We start from the raw sequence: 20,001 nt of genomic DNA, 5'->3' as shown, positions 1-20,001 counted from the left end.
AATTACATTTTTATAATTTTTACTCAGTTATCCTTTAATCTTACTTTTATAGTGCTCTAATCTTATTTTGATAGTGTTCCTACTAAAATAATTGTAATGAAATTTTATCTAGTTATTTATTTACTTATTTTTACCACCCATTTTCAAGTAGAGCTTTTTCTGTTGGGTAGCAAAGGGTGACGGAGCTCACGGAGGAAGGGGGAAATGAGAAGTGAAAGTGTTAGTCACTCAGTCATGTCTGACTCTCTGCGACCCCATGGACTGAAGCCCACCAGGTTCCTCTGTCCATGAAACTCACCAGGCAAGAATAACGGAGTGGGTGGCCATTCCCTTCTCCAGGGGATCTTCCTAACCCAGGGGCTGAACCTGGGTCTCCTGCATTGCGGGCAGATTCTTTACTGTCTGAGCTACCAGGGAAGCCTGAGTGGAAGGGAATTGTGACGCAAAGTCATGAACAGCACATGTAAATTCTTCACTCCATGGTGGCACGAGACTGCAGGGAATGATCCTAGAGACTCAGGCACTTAGTAAGTTATGGATCACAGCATAAACAGCATTTGCTGAAGAGAAGGCTATGTGGTTTCGGGGATGAGGTGTGGACATTTCATTAAGTCACTGCATCTGATTCAAAAATGCAGCCTTCTGGTCACAGCTCTCTTGAAAGCCGAGCCTGAAATGAAGCATTGGTCCCTGGCAGGTCATTGATGAGGTGATTTGAGGAAGTTGGAAAGAGGGAGGAAGGAGTACCAGATGGAGAAGAGGAGGACGACAGGAGGGGATATGATTACAGTCCCTGCTGTGAGCAAGGGGACTCTATTCTGCTGCAACCACCCCAGTTCTTCTTCTGGAGGACAAGACGCTGTGTGCTATGCACGCCTGCTCTCAGAGGTCCCAACTCCTCGACTTTCCTGGACTGGGCTGCCCTTTCAGCTGGCCCAGCAGCGTTCCCAGGACCTGGGACAGAATGCCGAACAATGAGACGCACACTCTGAAGGTGAGATGCTGACAGTGCACTGGGTCTGAGACACACGCCATCTGGGGGTGAGAGCAGAGGGCACCCCGAGGCACGTGACACGGGGCACAGGCGTCAGCTACAGCTGCTGCTTCCTCAGAATCATCACTACGTGTCACACCCTGTGCTTAAACAAAGTATATGCGTTGTCTCGTTTAGCAACACAGCCCCCCCGTAAAGTGGGTGTGACATGCCTGCATTTTATAAAAGAAGGTAGAGAAGATTCGTGTGCTCATGCTCAGATGCGCAGTGATGTCAGACTCTTTGCGATCCTATGGACTGCAGCCCACCAGGCTCCTCTGTCCAAAGGTGTTCCCAGGCAAGAACACTGGAGTGGGTGGCCATCTCCTTCTCCAGGGGATCTTCCTGGAACTGGGATCGAACTCACGTTTCCTGCAGAGGCAGGCAGATTCTTTACCACTGAGCCACCAGGGAAGCCCCAGGAGTCAGATCACTGACTCTTACTTTACTACATGTTCAACTTTTTAAGAAATCGCCAAACTGTTTGAGAAACTGACTTTATAGTTTTTCATTCTCATTTTTCCATATTCTCACCAGAACTTGTTATTTAAAAAAAAAATTTTTTTTTAGCCATCCTGCTGCTGCTGCTAAGTCACTGCAGTCGTATCCGACTCTGTGCGACCCCTAGATGGCAGCCCACCAGGCTCCGCCGTCCCTGGGATTCTCCAGGCAGGAACACTGGAGTGGGTTTCCATTTCCTTCTCCTTAGCCATCCTAGTAGACATTGAGTTGAATATCACTGTGACTTCAATGCATTTCCCTAGTGACAAATGATGTTGGACATCTTTTCATGTATTTCCTTGTAATCTGTATATCTCCTCTAGTGCAGTATCTGTTCAAGCCTTTTGCCCATTTACTTTCATTGGGTTGTTTACTTTCTTAATATTGAATTTTAAGAGATCTTTTAATATTATGTACACACAAGTTTTTAAAATCACATGGGTATCCTGAAAATATTTTCTCTGAATATATGGCTAGTCTTTTCATTCTGTTAATAATGTCTTTTGAAGACTAGTTCTTAATTTTTACAGAGTCCAATTGTCTTTTTTTCTTTTATGGTTTGTGTTTTTCTTGTTATGCCTAAGAAATCTTTGGCTACCCCAGATCACAAAGATTTTCTCATTTTCTTCTAAAACTTTTATGATTTTATATATTTCATGTAGGTCCATGACTTATTTTGAGTTAATTTTTCTATAGGGTACAAGGTATAGATGAAGACACTTAAAAAATGGATAGCTAGTTGTTCCAGCCCACTTGTTGAAAATATGATTTTTTCACCATTGAACAGCTTTTACACTTTATCAAAAATCAATTGACCATACATGTGTGGGTCTGTTTCTTGACTTTCTGTTGAGATCTATTGATCTCTGTTTCTTTGTTTCTCCAGTACCACACTGTCCTGACTACTGTAGCTTTATAAAAAATCTGTAAATAAATTAGTGTTATTCCTCTTCTTTTTTAAAATTTATTTTATTGCTATTTTATTGCACATTAAAAAAAAATTAGAATCAGCTTGATTATTTCCTAAAAACAATTCTGCTGGGATCTACAGGTCATTTTGAGGGAAAACTGACATCTTAATGATACTCATTTTATTACTAAACAGTCATCACATAGAGAACTAAACATCAACAGTATATTGGAAAGAAGATATGTTTATTAAAGTGTGACTGCTAAATAGTTAGGAAATTGTGAACATTTCTGTTTTCCAAGTTTACATATAATATAAATATCAACAAAATAACATGACCTTATATTGTTGGCTAGGAGAATAAAGAACTATGTGTTCATAAGAAGAGAACAGTGATACTTGCATCTTGCTATAGATTCCCTTCCTAGCTGACTGAAAGATCCATATGTCCTGAGTATAAATTATATATCTTTATATTTATATATATAATATCTATATTATATATAAGCATGTATATATGTATATATAAGTATATATATGTATATTTGTATATATAAATTATATACATATTTAGGGGAGCCAGTACATTGTTAAAAAATCATTACTTAAAATATTTTTTAAAAGTGAAATACTCCCTACTCAAAAAGGCAAAAAATTTGTGCTCTTCTAGGAAATAAATCTAGTTATTATTTTTTTTAAGTGCAAAATAGTCAAATATAGAGATGATCTTTCATGCGGGTTGCTGGCACTGAGTATTTCAGTATTTCTAGACTATGCATGTTTTCCAGTGGCAATTCTATTTGCTGGAGCGCTGAGTATTTCAGTATTTCTAGAGTATGCATGGCAATTCTATTTGCTGGAATTTTCTATGCATACTTTTCCATGACAACTGCGTAAAGCAAAACTCTTTCAGACAGAGGAGTGGATTTCCTCCACATTGGTAACTGAGAATTTTGTTACCTTTACCTCTGGCTATCAGGCTCCTTCCTGTTGTTCTTGCCCTAAATTCAACTTTCAAAACTCTGCTACTTGCCAGCTCAGTGTTTTAACCTTCCTCAGCCCATTGCTGGCTTCTTGGCAGAATGTCAAACCTGTCCAGGCAGGACGTCAGGCCAGTCCAGATTAAACTAGCTTGATCGGAGAAACAAGCCAGTGCAAAACAGCAAGATCCTCGTTAATTTTAATTAACAGCTCCAAACAGAGTTGCATAACAAGGTCATTTTCCCTAAATGAATTATTAGATGTAATAGAAGAAGTCAACTTCTCCAAGCAGTATTTTTAAACCCCAGGAGTTGGCAAATCTGTCCCAGAGAATATCTGTCTTTCCAGGGCAGTCCACTCTCATAAGGTTGAGGTAGACATTCCCCAAAGTCATAATCCTACCTGTTTTTCTCCTCTTTCCCTAAGATTCAAATGACTACAAAGTTCAAAGCTTTTTAGAGGATGCTATGCAGTAATACTTCCTCACCTAGGAAAAAACAATGATTGGAAGAGCCTGAACAGTTTGGAACCACGAGGAAAATAATTTTCCCCCGTAAACTGAGACTATCTGATGTCTTCCACAGTATATGAAACAATGTCCTATCTAGATGTTCATTTACTTATTTCTTTATGACTCTTTTTCTTATTAAAAATTAATTTGGCACATTTTTAATAAATTAGGGCCTCTGGTTTCTTTCAGTTATTTTGTCTTTTGCTTACTTGTATGTGATGTCTTAATCTTGCCCAAAGAAATACTGTGTCTATGAAAAGCTTTAATTAATTATGGAATGGGCTTCCCTGGTGATTCAGACAATAAAGAATCTGCCTGCAATAGGGGAGACTTCAGTTCGATCCCTGGGTCAGGAAGATCCCCTGGAGGAGGGCATGGCAACCCACCCCTGTAATCTTGCCTGGAGAATTCCATGGACAGAAAAGCCTGGCAGGCTTCAGTATATGGGGTTGCAAAGAGTTGGATTTGACTGAGTGACTAACATTTTCACAGAGAGCAGTATTTTTCTAGGCCTTTGGGATAGCTCTTTTATTGAAACACTGTCTAAACACCCAAATAAAATTATCAGTAATAAAATGCTAAAAATTTTAACTGGGACATAGTAAATTGACAGTTTTAAAAACTTTTCTATTAACTATCAGAAAATATTTATAAACCCTCATCATTTATCTGAAAAAATATAAATATGCATTAACAGTGTTGGCTTCTTTATAGTCTGATATCAGTGAAGAGATGAAAGTAATATGAAAGAGATGAGAGCTTACCTAAGAAACTCAGATTTGGAGTTACTTTAACAACTCTTGTGAAAAATCAAAACATTGCCAAAAGCAGCTGAAACTGCTGACCTAGCAGCCTGAATCTGAAAGAGGCATGCGCTAAGAGCTGCAGGGGTTGAACTAAACATATGGTATCGGATTACCATTAATCTGGGGAAACAGACCATCAGCAAATTGAGAAAAGAATCTCTTATTTCAGTGATTTGTCAAGACTTCGCATTTTCATCCCCACTCTTCCTTTCTGATTTGTTTTCTGGTGTTTGCCTTATTGTCATGTAGGAATAAATGGTTTTCATGATGAATGGATTCTCCATTCAAATGCTTATACACATGTTCCCACCAACAACCTGTCAGATTTCAAACTGACACTGACATATATGTGTATTTCTCTCTATCTGTAGATATAGATACAGCTGTACATCAATAATATTTAATATATAAAACACATATTTCTATGTATCATATATTGAATATACATGTTCAGTTGTAATATACGTTACATATATATATAGAGAGAGAGAAAGGAGGCAATCTTTTTCTTTTTAATTTATTTTTAACTTATTAAATAATGTGCTCAAGGTGAATTATAATAGTGTACAAACTGTAAAGAGATGATATATAGGTTCAGTACAGTTTGGTGAACACAGTTGTTTCACTGTATGTGTGTATGTTAGATGCTTAGTTATGTCTGACTCTTTGCAACCCCATAGACCGCAGCCCAATAGGCCCCTCCATCCATGGGATTCTCCAGGCAAGAACATTAGAGTGGGTTGCCATTTCCTTCTCCAAAAGAAACTATAGAAAGAAAGAAAGTGAAGCCGCTCAGTCATGTCCGACTCTGCGACGCCATGGACTGTAGCCTACCTGGCTCCTCCATCCATGGAACTCTCCAGGCAAGAGTATTGGAGTGGGCTGCCAGTTTAAGTTGCTTAATCAGTGAATGAATAAACCAGTTAATTGTTTTGTTTCTGACCTTCTGACTGCACCAGATGCAACTTTCTCGGTGAGCTTTTGAGACACACGGATGTGTAAAAATGTGAGGATTTTGTTTCTCTGATTCTGTTACAAGATGACTAAGGAGAAAAGAGGCTACATTCTATTAAGAATAAGATAGTCCAATGGTTAATTAATGATTTAAAAAAATCAAACTAACAAATAAATCTGTCTCAAAATATTAAAAAAGTTAATTCAATCAAAGTGAGTTCAATCAGTAGTTCTACAGAAAGTTTCCTTTACATGTGGTGTATATATATATGTGTGTGTGTGTGTGTTCATTCTGGAACCATCCAAGCATCCAGTATTTACATGTTATGTATCCCTTATCTTATAATGTTGAAACAGACCATCTTGTGCTTGTTCCCCCATCCAACTCTTGAGAATAGGATGTCCTCTCTGGCTTCTGGTGACTAGTTCAGTCCTCAGAGCACCGCAGGAAGACCTTGCAGAACTGGCTGGTGAGCAAAGGGCAAGCAGAATGAAGAGAGCTGTTGGAAGTGGCTGAGACAGAAAATGCTTCTATCACAAGCCACAACCCTTGAGAGATTTGGGGAATGCCAGTGACTACTTTTGCCAGGAGGGCTTTTATACCAACTGCAATGCAGCTCTTTGATATGATTATCCATGGCTCTAATCTCCCTCCAAATTCCTCTAGACTCATGCATCGTTGAATATATGTGCACATTTTCTGTAAGTGTAATTCCCCTTTATTTTTCATTTATTTCTTCTGTCTTTAAAAATATGAAAGCTTTAAGGAGAGACACTTACAAATTTTATCAGTCTTCTCTTTGACTATATGTCACTACTAAGTGAGTATAAATTCTCTGAAGGTTGAGTAAACAGGAGGACCATCAGACTTGTGAATACTCATTGAAGCTCAGAGAGAAAAAGAGAAAAAGAAAAAGAAAGAGAGGGCAAGGGAGGGTTGAGAGAGTATGAATGTGGATGTGGGCATCATTATGGAAAAAGATCTGACAACCTATGATTGGAAGGACTGCAAGCACACAGAAGACAATTGTTTAATTAAAAGAAAATAAATATATTCAGCCATAAATCAGAAACTAAAATCAGAAAACTATGAGGAACATACATGACCCATCCAAGAGATGAACCTATAAAAAAGAACTTTCTACATAGAGAAAATTAGACAGGATGGATCAAAAGCAATAATCAAAGGAAAACTCCATTATGGCAAAAGGATGATTTCATCCTCAAAAGCTAGAATGTGCATTGAAACAGGTTATAGACCAAACTTTGTGAAAACAAACCACACCTACATATATTTTAATGCAATCTTAAAAAACCCAGAATCACATAAAAATCAGGAAAAACACATAGAGAAGAAGAATGTTAACATAGATTTCTCCAATTCCCCTACAAAGGACATTAGTTCTCTTTTAATTCCTTTGCTATTAAATGGTAGAATATGAAACAACAGAGGTCAAAGGGCAAGATCATGGAGAGACTGGGGCCAGACTGTCTGGTTTAGAATCCTAGCTTTGCTGAATATTAGTTATTTGAGTTTGAGCCAAGTCCTTATCCTCTTTGTGCCTCATTTTCATCAATAATACAAAAGATAATAAATGCATGCTCTTAGGGTCGTTGTTAGGATTAAGTGAATTAGTATATTTAAAGCGGTTAGAAGAGGACCTGAGACATAGGAAGCAAATTATGTGTTCTTTTTCATTTTCTTTCCTCCCCGTCCCCCTTCACTTCTCCTCTGAACACTCTTCTCCTCCTCCTCCTCCTTGGTTGCTGGTTTTTATTAGAGAGCTTTGAAAGAATTTTATACCCAGTCAAGTTATCAATATGTGAAGGCAACAGAAAGTCATTTTTTTTGATACACATGGATTAAAATACAGTGTTCAGGCAACTTCAAAAAATAATCCAAAAACCTGAGTCAAGACAATGCAAACTGTGTCAAAGATCAGAAGGGAACTAGTGTCTGCAAGGGGGCAGGAGTCTAAATTATTAGCAAAAATTGCTAGACTAAAGTATTAGCCTAATAATTTTTAAAGGACCAGATGGATTACACAACTTGGTTTCCATTTAAAGTACACAGCTTCTATTGTATCAGACATTAAAGAAAGAAAAATACAGGATTCATAACTTAAATGACGACCTGTAAATTGCTGAGGATTTGAAAGCAAAGGCACAAAGTATTTAATTCTTCATCAGTGGTAGTTAACAAATAACTACTTTGCCCCTAAGTCTTATGGTTGAATAGTGAAAGTGTTAGTCGTTCAGTCATGCCCAACTGTTTGCCACCCCATGGACTGTAGCCCACCAGGCTCCTCTGTCCATGGAATTCTCCAGGCAAGAATACTGCAGTGGGTAGTCATTCCTTTCTTCAGGGGATCTTCTCAACCCAAGGATTGAAGCCAGGTCACCTGCATTGCAGGTGGACTCTTTACCACTGAGCTACCATTTTTATGACCGACTCTGCAAACCTGGAGGTAATATGTAAGGAATAAGCGTAGATTTTCTTCTTTCCAAAATAAGGATTGTAAATAGCAGCAACCCCCCTCCCCCCGCCAAATTCCCCAAACCAAACCTCTATTTAGCAAAAGTAAATAGGGAAAAATATCAGGAAGCAAATGTCTTAAAAGAACAAAATGAAAATACATTCTTATAGAAACATGACCAAGTATTAGTAAGATTATTAAATTTATACTAGTTAAGTATCTTCATGAAAGAGAAAATCCACTGATAATTTGCTCACTTAAAACATACATTTGGAAATACAAGCCAAAAGAAGTATATAGAAGTATACTTCTAAATGCAGAAGTATATAGAAAAATGTCTAATAATAAGTGACTAAATGTTAACAGTGGTTATATCTGGATGGTATTACAGGTAATTATTCATGTTTCTTTTTATATATTTTCAAAAAATTTTAGATAAGAAAGAGCAAGACGAGAATTGCTAAACAAATGTGTAGAAGAGAATGCTTTGAAAAGAACCTTTTACGAATTATTCCGATATTTTTAATAGTAAGTAAATAATGTCTATTGAAAAATACATTTCTCTATTACCTTCCTTCCACAAGGCCTACAAGACACTGAACATGACTGAAAAATAGCAGCCAAATAATCACATTTCTCTCTCATATTCTTAAATTTTAGTATTTAGATAGAACTCTATATATTAATATTAGGAAACATTTTCACAATTATTACCTTATTTAACTTTCATAATATTTCTCTGAAAAAGGTGACACTACAGTCCTCAATCTATAGGAGAGGGAAGATGAAACTTACCTAAGGACACACAGGATTTACCTAAAATCCTGAGCTCTTTTGTGTACTCCATCTGCATTGTTTATGCAGGTATTTGAAGACCTCTTGAGTTTTTATTAAAATCTCTTCTCACATGTTATTACTCTTGTATATATATACCTAGGAAAGATGGAGTAACACATTAAAAAACTCAATGAATAACACAAAATTGTGATTCCCAAGAATCATATTCATTTTGTTTTATTTCACATTGGGCTACCAGGTTTGAGGCACATAGAATCAACCTACGGTTGTACATTTACACCTATTATCTTTTTCTTTTTAAGGCAATTTGTTTTTACAATAGTTTTAGATTCACAGCAAAATTGACAAGCAGGTATGACATCTATTATCTTAATGTGTCTCTATAAGCTGTAAGTCACACTGGACTGTTTGCCCTTTTGTGACTGAATTTAACATTCAATTTATTTGAGACTTTAGGCTCCATGTAAAACTCAGCCGGGTATTAATGGAAGAGTCACTAGGTATTGAAAGTGAATGTATTCAGCATTTTGTCTGGGCTAGAAGTCAATCAGACTGCAATCATTCATTAAGACTCCTGCAAGCAACAGCCACTGTGCTCTGCCAACATTCATCAAGTTAAGGGCCAGGAAATGTGAGTGCCAGGGCAGATCTCAGAGAGACAGCACAAAAGTCAGCTCGTCTCAATTACAACACGGCAGTGGCCGTCTTCCTCAGATCTACACGCTCACAAGGACATCTGAGAGGCGATTCAGGCCTTTTCCACGGGGTTCATTCTCAGCAGGCAGAACCTGTAAGAAACAAACCTGGGTACTTCTTTTCTTGTTCTTGATTTTCCCAAGAATGATTGGAACACAGGGCCAATGGCTTGCTGACTTAAGAAATCAAAGAAGCAAGGATGAAGAGGAGTCTTGAATATTGGAATCACACTGAGAGAGGATACTGAAGTGAAAACACTCACAGCTTTTTAGGAAAACAGTTAAAATCCGAGCTCTACAGCTTGCTAACTCCGTACTCCTAGACAAGTTCTTTATGTTTTCTACATTTAAGAATACTTATCTGTAAGCTATCCACTCCATGGGATTGTTATAAGAAATACACCGAAAATGTAAGGTATTAGGGAAAAAAGGGGACAGCAGGTGGTGGCTATTATGACAAGGGTAGAATATCACTGAGGTTTAGAATAGTCTCTTTCATCTGAAATTTGGCTGTGGCTAGCTATATTTTTTAAGAGTCAGACAAAGAGTTAAACTCTGAAAGCAAATGATAGTGATCAGAGTGAAGTAATCTGGGGAGACTCCTTAGAGACTCTTCAATTCTCCTGGGTCTCATTAGGAAACAAGAGTGATATATGCATCTCACCTAAGCCTAAAGAGATGTTTGAAGCTCATCTGTCAGCATGGAGACATCCCGAACAACTACTGAAAGCAAGTGGAGCTTTTACAAGTCCGAGATGTTTTGACAGTGGCGGAAATGACTAGAAGCAGTCTTGACTTCTTGGAATGCTCACTCATCTCCATGGTTTCTGTGGGGTCCACATGAATGCCCATGTGTGTTATGAGGTGGAAGGATTGTATGAACTCAACTGCGTATTTCCTTTCCCCCACAATTACATATAAATCTGATGTAGTTACTTGTAGACGAAAATGATACAATGTTGACGTGATATCTATTATTCATAGGGCAAAATGCTTCATACCTGTCCGCACTGTCATTTACAACGTATCAGTACATGGACTGCGTCATTCCTGGAGCAGTCACGTAGCAGTGAGAATTCGAGTTGAGTGCATGGCCTGATTCTACCTCCGCGTGTGAGGAAAGCCCGCCGTACAAGTCACAGCTGGAGTTTCCTCTTTCACTCAGAAGCCTATGGCATGCAAGCCTGTAATTCTGGAATGCATGACTCCATGGGTGAGGAATTGGAGTCTTGCTTCAAGGATTGGGCTCAGTGTTACTGTACTGCGCATGGCCACAGCGTTGCTGGGAAACAGGGCTTGTTTTCCCACTGCTGGGATTCCCACTTCTGCTTCCCTGGACGCCTGTTACATAGTTGATCTGTGTGGTGTGTTCTAATTCTGTTTGAGGAGGGTGGCTGCCAGCAACCCAGGCATGGCAAGAGGGATTTTGATTATATAGTATATGCCTCTTTCGTTACAAGGTTAAAGAATAATACACATCTTCCATTATAAAGATGTGCCATCTGGTTGCTGTTGAACCGGTCTTGCTTACTGCCACCTGTTCAAAAATCTCCAACCACTGGCCCCTGTCCCATTCTTCAGCGGGTGCCCTAAGTTTTCATCTCTGAGGAGTCAGTGTAAAAGTAGCTGAGAGGATAAAGATATGACGTATGTGCCGCCAAGGATGGTTTTACTGGAAACGTATTTCAAGATAGCCTGACAGAGGAAGTTGCTTACTAATTCAACGTGGGTGTGACAACTTCATTTAGGACATTGGTCATTTCAGCCCCAAATACACAAATCTAGATCTGCTTTCATACACTGTCCCGTGGGGAATTGGAGCTATTTCCACATGATGAGCTTAGCAGAGGTTGTGGTTGGAGGGAAAAAAAAGTACTTAGAACGTTACACTACCTAAGAAAAGCACTATCATATGAACAGAAATTTTAAAATTGTCTTTTCCTGCTGTTTTGAAAGTACTAGAAGTGTTTTGTTTTACCCTCAGATTGCGATGCTCAGCATAGCGGCACCGCGGGGGGGCCTTTACACTTCTTTTACTCACTGCTACACTTTTCCAACCTTCTTTCAGTGGTTGAAAATTTTTTATCAATAACTTTTAACATGCCAGGTGCAATACAATTTTTATTTGCTTATGGATTATAAATGAAGACTATAACAGATTTAAAATTATTAAGGACAACCAGATTCCAATTAAAGGGAGAAATGTAAAGCAGAATTTTCCTACTTTATGAAACACAGTCTGCTAGATGGGTGTGCTGAAAAATCTTTGACAGCTGGCTCTGGGAGTGGGTGGAGTTTAAAAAATTTTTTTAGTTGAACTATAGTTGATTTACAATATTGTGTTATTTTTGAGTGTATAGGTTCAGACTCCTTTCCATTATAGGTATTACAAGATACTGAGAAGAAGGAAATGGCAACCCACTCCAGTATTCTTGCCTGGGAAACCCCATGGACAGGGGAGCCTAGTGGGCTACAGCCCATGAGGTCACAAAAGAGTCTGACACACCTGAAGAGATTTAGCACAAGATACTGAATATAGCTCCCTGTGTTATATAGTAAATTCTTGTTGTTTATTTGTAGTAGTGTGTGTCTGGTAATACCGTACTCCTAATTTATCCCCCCCTTTGGCCTTTTGGTAAACATAAGTTGCTTTTCTATGTCTCTCTTTCTATCTTGTAAATAAGTTGATATGTATTTTTTTTAATTCCACATATAAGTGATATCATATTAACAATAATATTTGTCTTTGACTTCCTTCAGTTAGTACGGTAATTTCTAAGTCCATTCATGTTGCTGAAAATGGCATTATTTCATTCTTTATGGCTGAGTAGTAGTTCATTATGTGTGTGTGTGTGTGTGTGTGTGTGTGTGTGTGTGTGTGTGTGTGTCTGGCTTCTTCATCCATTTATCTGTTGATGGAAAATTAGGTTGCTTCTAAGTCTTGGCTATTGTGAATAGTGTGGCTATGAACACTGAGGTGCGTGTATCTTTTCAAATTAGAGTTTTTGTCTTTTCTGGATATATGCCCAGGAGTGGAATGACTGTATCATATAGCAACTATTTTTAGTTTTTAGGAACCCCTTTTTCCCATAGTGCCTGCATCATTTTACACTCCCACCAACAGTGTAGGAGGGCTCCTTTTCTTTATGCCCTCTCCAGCATTTATTATTTGTAAACTTTCTGATGATAGTCATCCTGACTGGGGTGAGATGATACCACATTTTAGATTTGATTTGCATTTCTGTAATAATTTGCATCTCCTCATGTGCATGTAGGCTATCTGTATGTCTTCTCTGGAAAAAGACTATCTATTTAGGTCTTCTACCTGTTTTTTCATTGGGTTTTTTTTTTTGTTTGTTTGTTTGATATTGAGTTCTATGAGTGGTTTGCATATTTTGGAAATTACGCATTTCTCTGTTGCATCATTTGCAAATATTTTCTCCGTGTCTGTAGGTTGCCTCTTTGTTCTGCTTATGGTTTCCTTCACTGTGGGAAAGCTTCTATGTTTAAGTCCCATTTGTTTATTTTTGCTTTTATTTATTTTACCTTGGGAAACTAAGAAAATATTACTATATGTCTGAGAGTGTTTTGCATATGTTCTCTTCTAAGAGTTTTATGGTGTCATGTCTTATGTTTAAGCATTTAAGCTATTTTGAGTTTATTTTTGTGTATGGTGTGAAGATGTGTTCCACCTTCATTGATTTATGTGAAGTCTTCTGCTCTCCCAAAGACCACTTGTTGAAGAGACTATCTTTTCTCCATTGTATATTATTTCTTGCTTTGTTGATGATTAATTGACGTCAGGTGTGTGGATTTGTTTCTGGGCTGGCTAATCTGTTTGTTGTTTTCTATGTCTGATTTTGTGCCAGTACCATGCTATTTTGATTACTGTAGCTTTGCAGTATTGTCTGAAGTCTGGGAGAATCAGGGCTTCCAGCTTTGTTCTTTTCCCTCAGAATTGCTTTGACAGTTCTGGGACTTTTGTAGTTCCGTGTAAATTTTAGGATTATCTGTTCTAGTTCTGTGAAAAATGCCACTAGGTACTTGATCAGGATTGCATTAAATCTGTAGTTTGATTTCTGTAGTATGGCCATTTCAACAATATTAATTCTTCCAATTCAAGAGTACAGAGTAGCTTTCTATTCCTCTGAACCATCTCCTGTTTCTTTTATAAGTGCTTTATAGTTTCTAGCACATAAATCTTTCAATTCCCTGGTTTGGAGAAGGAAATGGCAACCCACTCCAGTATTCTTGCCTGGAGAATTCCATGGACAGAGGAGCCTGGTTGGCTACAGTTAATGTGATCACAAAGAGTCGGACATGGCTGACTAACACTTCCTGGTTTGGTTTATTCCTAGGTATTTTTTGATCTGGTATCCTGTTATCTTGTTGAATTCATTTATTAGTTCTATTTATGTGTGGATTCTCTAGGGTTTTCTGTATAGAATATCTTGTAGTCTACATACAATGACAATTTTACCTCTTCCCTCAGATTTGGATAGAGTAGGTGGAGTATTGACTTGTAGTGTTTGATGCTTTCCAGGGTGTAAATATCCCGCTCTGTGGCTGATTTCAAGTCACCATCCCAATGTCACTGAACACAATTGGGAAGAAATGGGTACAACTGGACCTCTGTATGAGCTGGCTTCAACCTACCATGGCTGCTAGACGTTAATAGGATTTCAGGAAGAAATTATTCATAGTTTTAAAAAATTGGGGAACACTGGATACAGTTAAACATATGTGGGGAATTTTAAAATAGTCAAAACATTAATTTGCATTTTGAAATCCTAGGACATGTTTTATAATTCATTTGATCCTGTTGACATGAATGGGACACTAGTGTGCTAGGAAACACAATTTAGACAATGTATAAGTTAAAGCTTTAATTGTTCTGTTTTTAGTATTTTAAATTTTGTAATTCTTTTAAGTTACAAAAGCAATATCAACTCAAATTAATAAATCAGCAGTAAAAATATAAAATTATTTTCTCTCTTTTAATTCCATTTCCCTGAATTACTAAGTGATAAGAGCTTGATGGAATTCCAGTTGAGCTATTTCAAATCTTAAAAGATGATGCTGTGAAAGTGCTGCACTCAATATGCCAGCAAATTTGGAAAACTCAGCAGTGGCCCCAGGACTGGAAAAGGTCAGTTTTCATTCCAATCCCCAAGAAAGGCAATGCCAAAGAATGCTCAAAATACTGCACAATTGCACTCATCTCATACGCTAGCAAAATAATGCTCAAAATTCTCCAACAGGCTTCAACAATATGTGAACTGTGAACTTTCAGATGTTCAAGCTGGTTTTACAAAAGGCAGAGGAACCAGAAATCAAATTGCCAACATCTGCTGGATCACTGAAAAAGCAAGAGAGTTCCAAAAAAAACATCTATTTCTGCTTTATTGACTATGCCAAAGCCTTTGACTGTGTGGATCACAATAAACTGTGGAAAATTCTCAAAGAGACGAGAATACCAGATCACCTGACCCGCCTCTTGTGAAATCTGTATGCAGATCAGGAAGCAACAGTTAGAACTGGACATGGAACAACAGACTGGTTCCAAATAGGAAAAGGAGTACGTCAAGGCTGTATATTGTCACCCTGCTTATTTAACTTATATCAGAATACATCAGGAGAAATGCTGGGCTGGAGGAAGCACAAGCTGGAATCAAGATTGCTGGGAGAAATATCAATAACCTCAGATATGCAGATGACACCACCCTATGGCAGAAAGTGAAGAACTAAAGAGCCTCTTGATGAAAGTGAAAGAGGAGAGTGACAAAGTTGGCTTAAAGCTCAACATTCAGAAAACTAAGATCATGGCATCCAGTCCCATCACTTCATGGCAAATAGGTGGGGAAACAGTGGAAACTGGCTGATTTTACTTTTTTGGGCTCCAAAATCATTGCAGATGGTTACTGCAGCCATGAAATTAAAAGATGCTTACTCCTTGGAAGAAAAGCTATGACCAACCTAGACAGCATATTAAAAAGCAGAGACATTACTTTGTCAACAAAGGTTCATCTAGTCAAGGGTATGATTTTTCCAGTAGTCATGTATGGATGTGCGAGTTGGACTATAAAGAAACCTGGGCGCCGAAGAATTGATGTTTTTGAACTGTGGTGTTGGAGAAGACTCTTGAGAGTCCCTTGGACTGCAAAGAGATCCAACCAGTCCATCCTAAAGGAAATCAGTCCTGAATGTTCGTTGGAAGCTGAAATGTTGAAGCTGAAGCTCTAATACTTTGGCCACCTGATGTGAAGAACTGACTTATTTGGATAGACCCTGATGCTGGGAAAGATTGAAGGTGAGAGGAGAAGGGGACAACAGAGGATGAGATGGTTGGATGGCATCACCAACTCAGTGTACATGAGTATGAGTAACTCTGAGAGTTGGTGATGGACAGGGAGGCCTGGTGTGCTGCAGTCCATGGAGTTGAAAAGAGACAGACACGACTGAGCGACTGAACTGAACTGAACTGAAGGGCTTAATGCATGTCATTTCATCCATTTATCATATAAACTTATACAAATTAGGTCTACATATGTAATAGAAGTTCCCCATTACTTTTATTTAAATTGAGATATAATTGACATGTAACATTATATTAGTTTCAGGTCATGATTCCATTCTTGTATATATTGTAAAATGATCACCTCAATAAATTAATATCTGTCACTACTCATTGTTACAATTTATATTTTAATGAGAACTTTGAAGTTCCACTTTCTTAGCATCCTTTAAATATGTATTGTCTTTTAAAAACCACATTATTCTGCCACTTAAAAATATTTTAGCTTTCTTATTGTAAATAAAACATAGTATTAGCAAACTGCAGAGAACCAGCGAGGGACTTAGCACTATGGTTCTCAAACTTTAGCATGTATCCTTAAACCTGGAGGGACTGTCAAAGGACAGATTGCTTGGTTCCATCTTGAGAATTTCTGATCCAGTCTTCAATTTTTGTCTCTGAGGAGTCTGTGTAAAAGTAGCTGAGAGAAGATAAAGGAATGACATATGTGCTAGCAAGGATGGTGTTTACTGGAAACATATTTCAAACTAGTCTGACAGAGGAAGTTGGGCTGAGGTCTGAAATTTTGCATTTCTAACAAGTTCCCAGGTGATGCTGACACTATCTCGGATCACAGTTGGAGAACCTTAAGTTTAGTGAATTATTTATAAGATCAACACCTTATAACCACAATTCAGGTGAAAAATAGAACTTTCCTGCCATAGCCCATTCTAACAAGAGTTCCTATCTGACTCTTAGGGCAAACACTTGCTTGTGTTGCTCTGTGTTTTTTCCCTTATGAATATATTTTATTGAACAAATTGGAATCATCTGTACCCACTGTTTGTACATGTCACAACATAGTATATTCCCATGTCAGCAAAATGGTAAACTGTATTATTTTTTATAGTTATGAATTTTATTTTTATGGAAGAGTTTTAGGTTCATATAAAACTTGAGTGGAAAGTACAAAAGAATTACCTTATAAGTCCTGCCTGTGCCTACCCTTCTCAAGTCCCCCAACTCAGTCACTATGGGCATTTCTTTCCAGAATGGTACATTTGTTACCAAAGATGAACCTATATTGACACATCATTATCACTCATAGTCCATAGTTTCCACTTGGGTTTGCTCTTGATGTTGTACCTTCTATGGCTTTGGACAAATTTATAAAGACCTGTATACACCATTGTAGTTTTATACAGAATAATTTCACTGCCCTAAAAATCCTCTTTGCTCTGCCTGCTCTTGTTGGCTTTCCTTTTACCCCTTGGAAATGACCATTTTTTAATAGTTTGTCTTTTTCAGACCACTATATAGCTGGAATTATGCAGTATGTGGCCTCTTTAGGTTGGCTTCGTTCACTTAGTAATGTCTTTAAAATGTAAAATTTCTTTTCATATCTTTTCCTGCCTGGAGAGCTCATTTATTTTTTAGTGCTGAATAATATTCTATTGTATGGATGTACCACACTTATTCACCTATTTACCTACTATTTACCTATTTACCTACCTATTTACCAAATGAAGAACATTTGGTTACTTCTAAGTTTCAGCAATTATGAATAAAGCTGCCATAAACACATGTGGGAGTTATTTTTGTGTGTGTGGTGTGTGCAGACATAAAATTTCAGTTTATTTGGCTAGCCGCCAAGGAGTGCAATTGCTGAGTACTATGGTAATGTTTAGTCTTGTAAGAAACTGCCAAAATAACTTTCAAAGTGGCTATACCATTTTGCATTCCAACCAATAATAGATGAAAGTTCCTATTGCTCCACATCCTCACCAGCATTTGACATTTACTGTCAATGTTTTGGGCTTTGGTCATTCTAATAGGTGTGTAATGGAATCTCTGTGATTTAATTTGCATTTCCCTGATGACACAGAATATTGAACATCTTTTAGATGCTTATTTGATTATCAGTGTATCTTCTTTGGTCAGGTGTCTGTCCACGTATTTAGCTCATTTTTAACTAGTTCTCTTATTGTTGAATTTTAGGAGTTCTCTCTATATTTTGGATAACAGTCATTTACAGATGTGACTTTTGAAAATATTTTTTTTTCCAGTTTGTGTCTTGTCTTTTCATTTTCCTGACAGTCTTCTACAGGGCAGAAGCTTTTAGTTTGTCTAGAGTCCAGTTTATCAATTATTTATTTCACAGATCACATTTTGGTCTTGTCCCTAAAAAGTCATTGCCCTACCCAAGGTCATCTAGGGTATGTTTTTTCTGGATGTTTTATATTTTTGCCTTTTACATGTAGGTCCATGATCCATTTTTCATTCATTTTTCTGAGTAGGTGCCAAATCTATATTTAGATTTGCTTTTTTTTTTTTGCATGAGATGTCTAGTTAGTCTGGCATCATTTGTTGAAAAGACACTATCTTTGTTTCATTGCATTGCCTTTGCGCCTTTGTGGAAGAGCAGTTGGCCATATTTATGTAGGTCTATTTATAGGCTTGCTATTCTGTTTCATTGATCTTTTTTGCAAATACCACACTGTCTTGATTAATATAGCTTGAAGTCAGGCAGTGTCAGTCTTCTGCCTTTGCTTTATCCTTTCAATATTGAGTTGAGTATCCTATTTCTCCTCTCAATATAAACTTTAGAATTAGTTTGTTAGTATCCAGGAAATAGATTCCTCAATTTTAATTGAAATTGCATTAAATGTAGAAGGCAAATTGAGAATAACTGATATCTTGACAATATTCAGTCTTCCTATCTATGAACATGGAATATCTCCTCATTTATTTAGTTGCTCTTTAATATCTTTTATCAGAATTTTGTAGTTTTCCTCATATGGACCTGACACATGTTTTGATAGAATTAAACCTAAGTGTTTCATTTTGTGGGATGCTAATTTAAATGGCACTGTATCTTTAATTCCAAGTTTTAATAACTTGTTCATTGCTGGTATACAGAAGAGTGACTGTCTTTTGTGTATTAACTTTGTAGCCTGAAAACATACTATACTCATCTAATTGGTTCCAGACATTTTCTGTCAGTTTTCTCAGCTGTTCTATATAGATGATTATGTCATCTGTGAGCAAAGATGGTTTTACTTCTTCTTTTTAAATTTTTGTATTTCCTCCTTCCCAATCTTTGTGTTTGGGAAGGAGGAAATGCTATATATATAGTATGTATACATATATACATACACGCACACATAGGCTTCCCAGGTGACTCAGTGGTAAAGAATCTGCCTGCTAATGCAGGAGACACAGAAGATGTGGGTTCGGTTCCTGGGTCAGGAAGATTTCCTGGAGGAGGAAATGACAGCCCACTCTAGTATTCTTGCCTGAAAAAAAATCTCATGGAAAGAGAAGCCTGATGGGCTACAGTTCATGGGGTCCCAAAGTTGGATGGGGCTGAGTAACTAAACAACATCAAATAAATAAATAAATAAACACATATATATATACACATACACACACAGATTTTCTTTTCTTATTATACTAGATTAGCCATGAATTATGGTATAATATTGAAAAGCAGTAGGCAAAGGGGAAAAACTTGCCCTTTTTCTAATCTCAGTGCAAAAGCTTAAAGTTTCTCACCATGTAATTGTAGTTTTTTTCGTAGATATTCTTTATCAAGTTGAGGAATTCCCTCTATTCCTGGATTTCTGAGAGATTTTACTATGAATAGGTATAAGATTTAATCAGATGCTTTTCCTCCAGCTGTTGATATGATTATGTAATTTTTTTCTTTACTTGGTTGATGCGGTTATTTAATTTATTTTTAGATGTTGAACCCAGTCTTTCCTTCCTGGGATAAACCTTACTTTATCTAATATCTATAATTTTATCCCAGTTTATCATGG

The sequence above is a fragment of the Odocoileus virginianus genome, chromosome 12, assembly GCF_023699985.2.
Source record: "Odocoileus virginianus isolate 20LAN1187 ecotype Illinois chromosome 12, Ovbor_1.2, whole genome shotgun sequence".
NCBI lineage: Eukaryota > Metazoa > Chordata > Mammalia > Artiodactyla > Cervidae > Odocoileus > Odocoileus virginianus.
Note: the sequence above shows the minus strand (reverse complement) of the source record.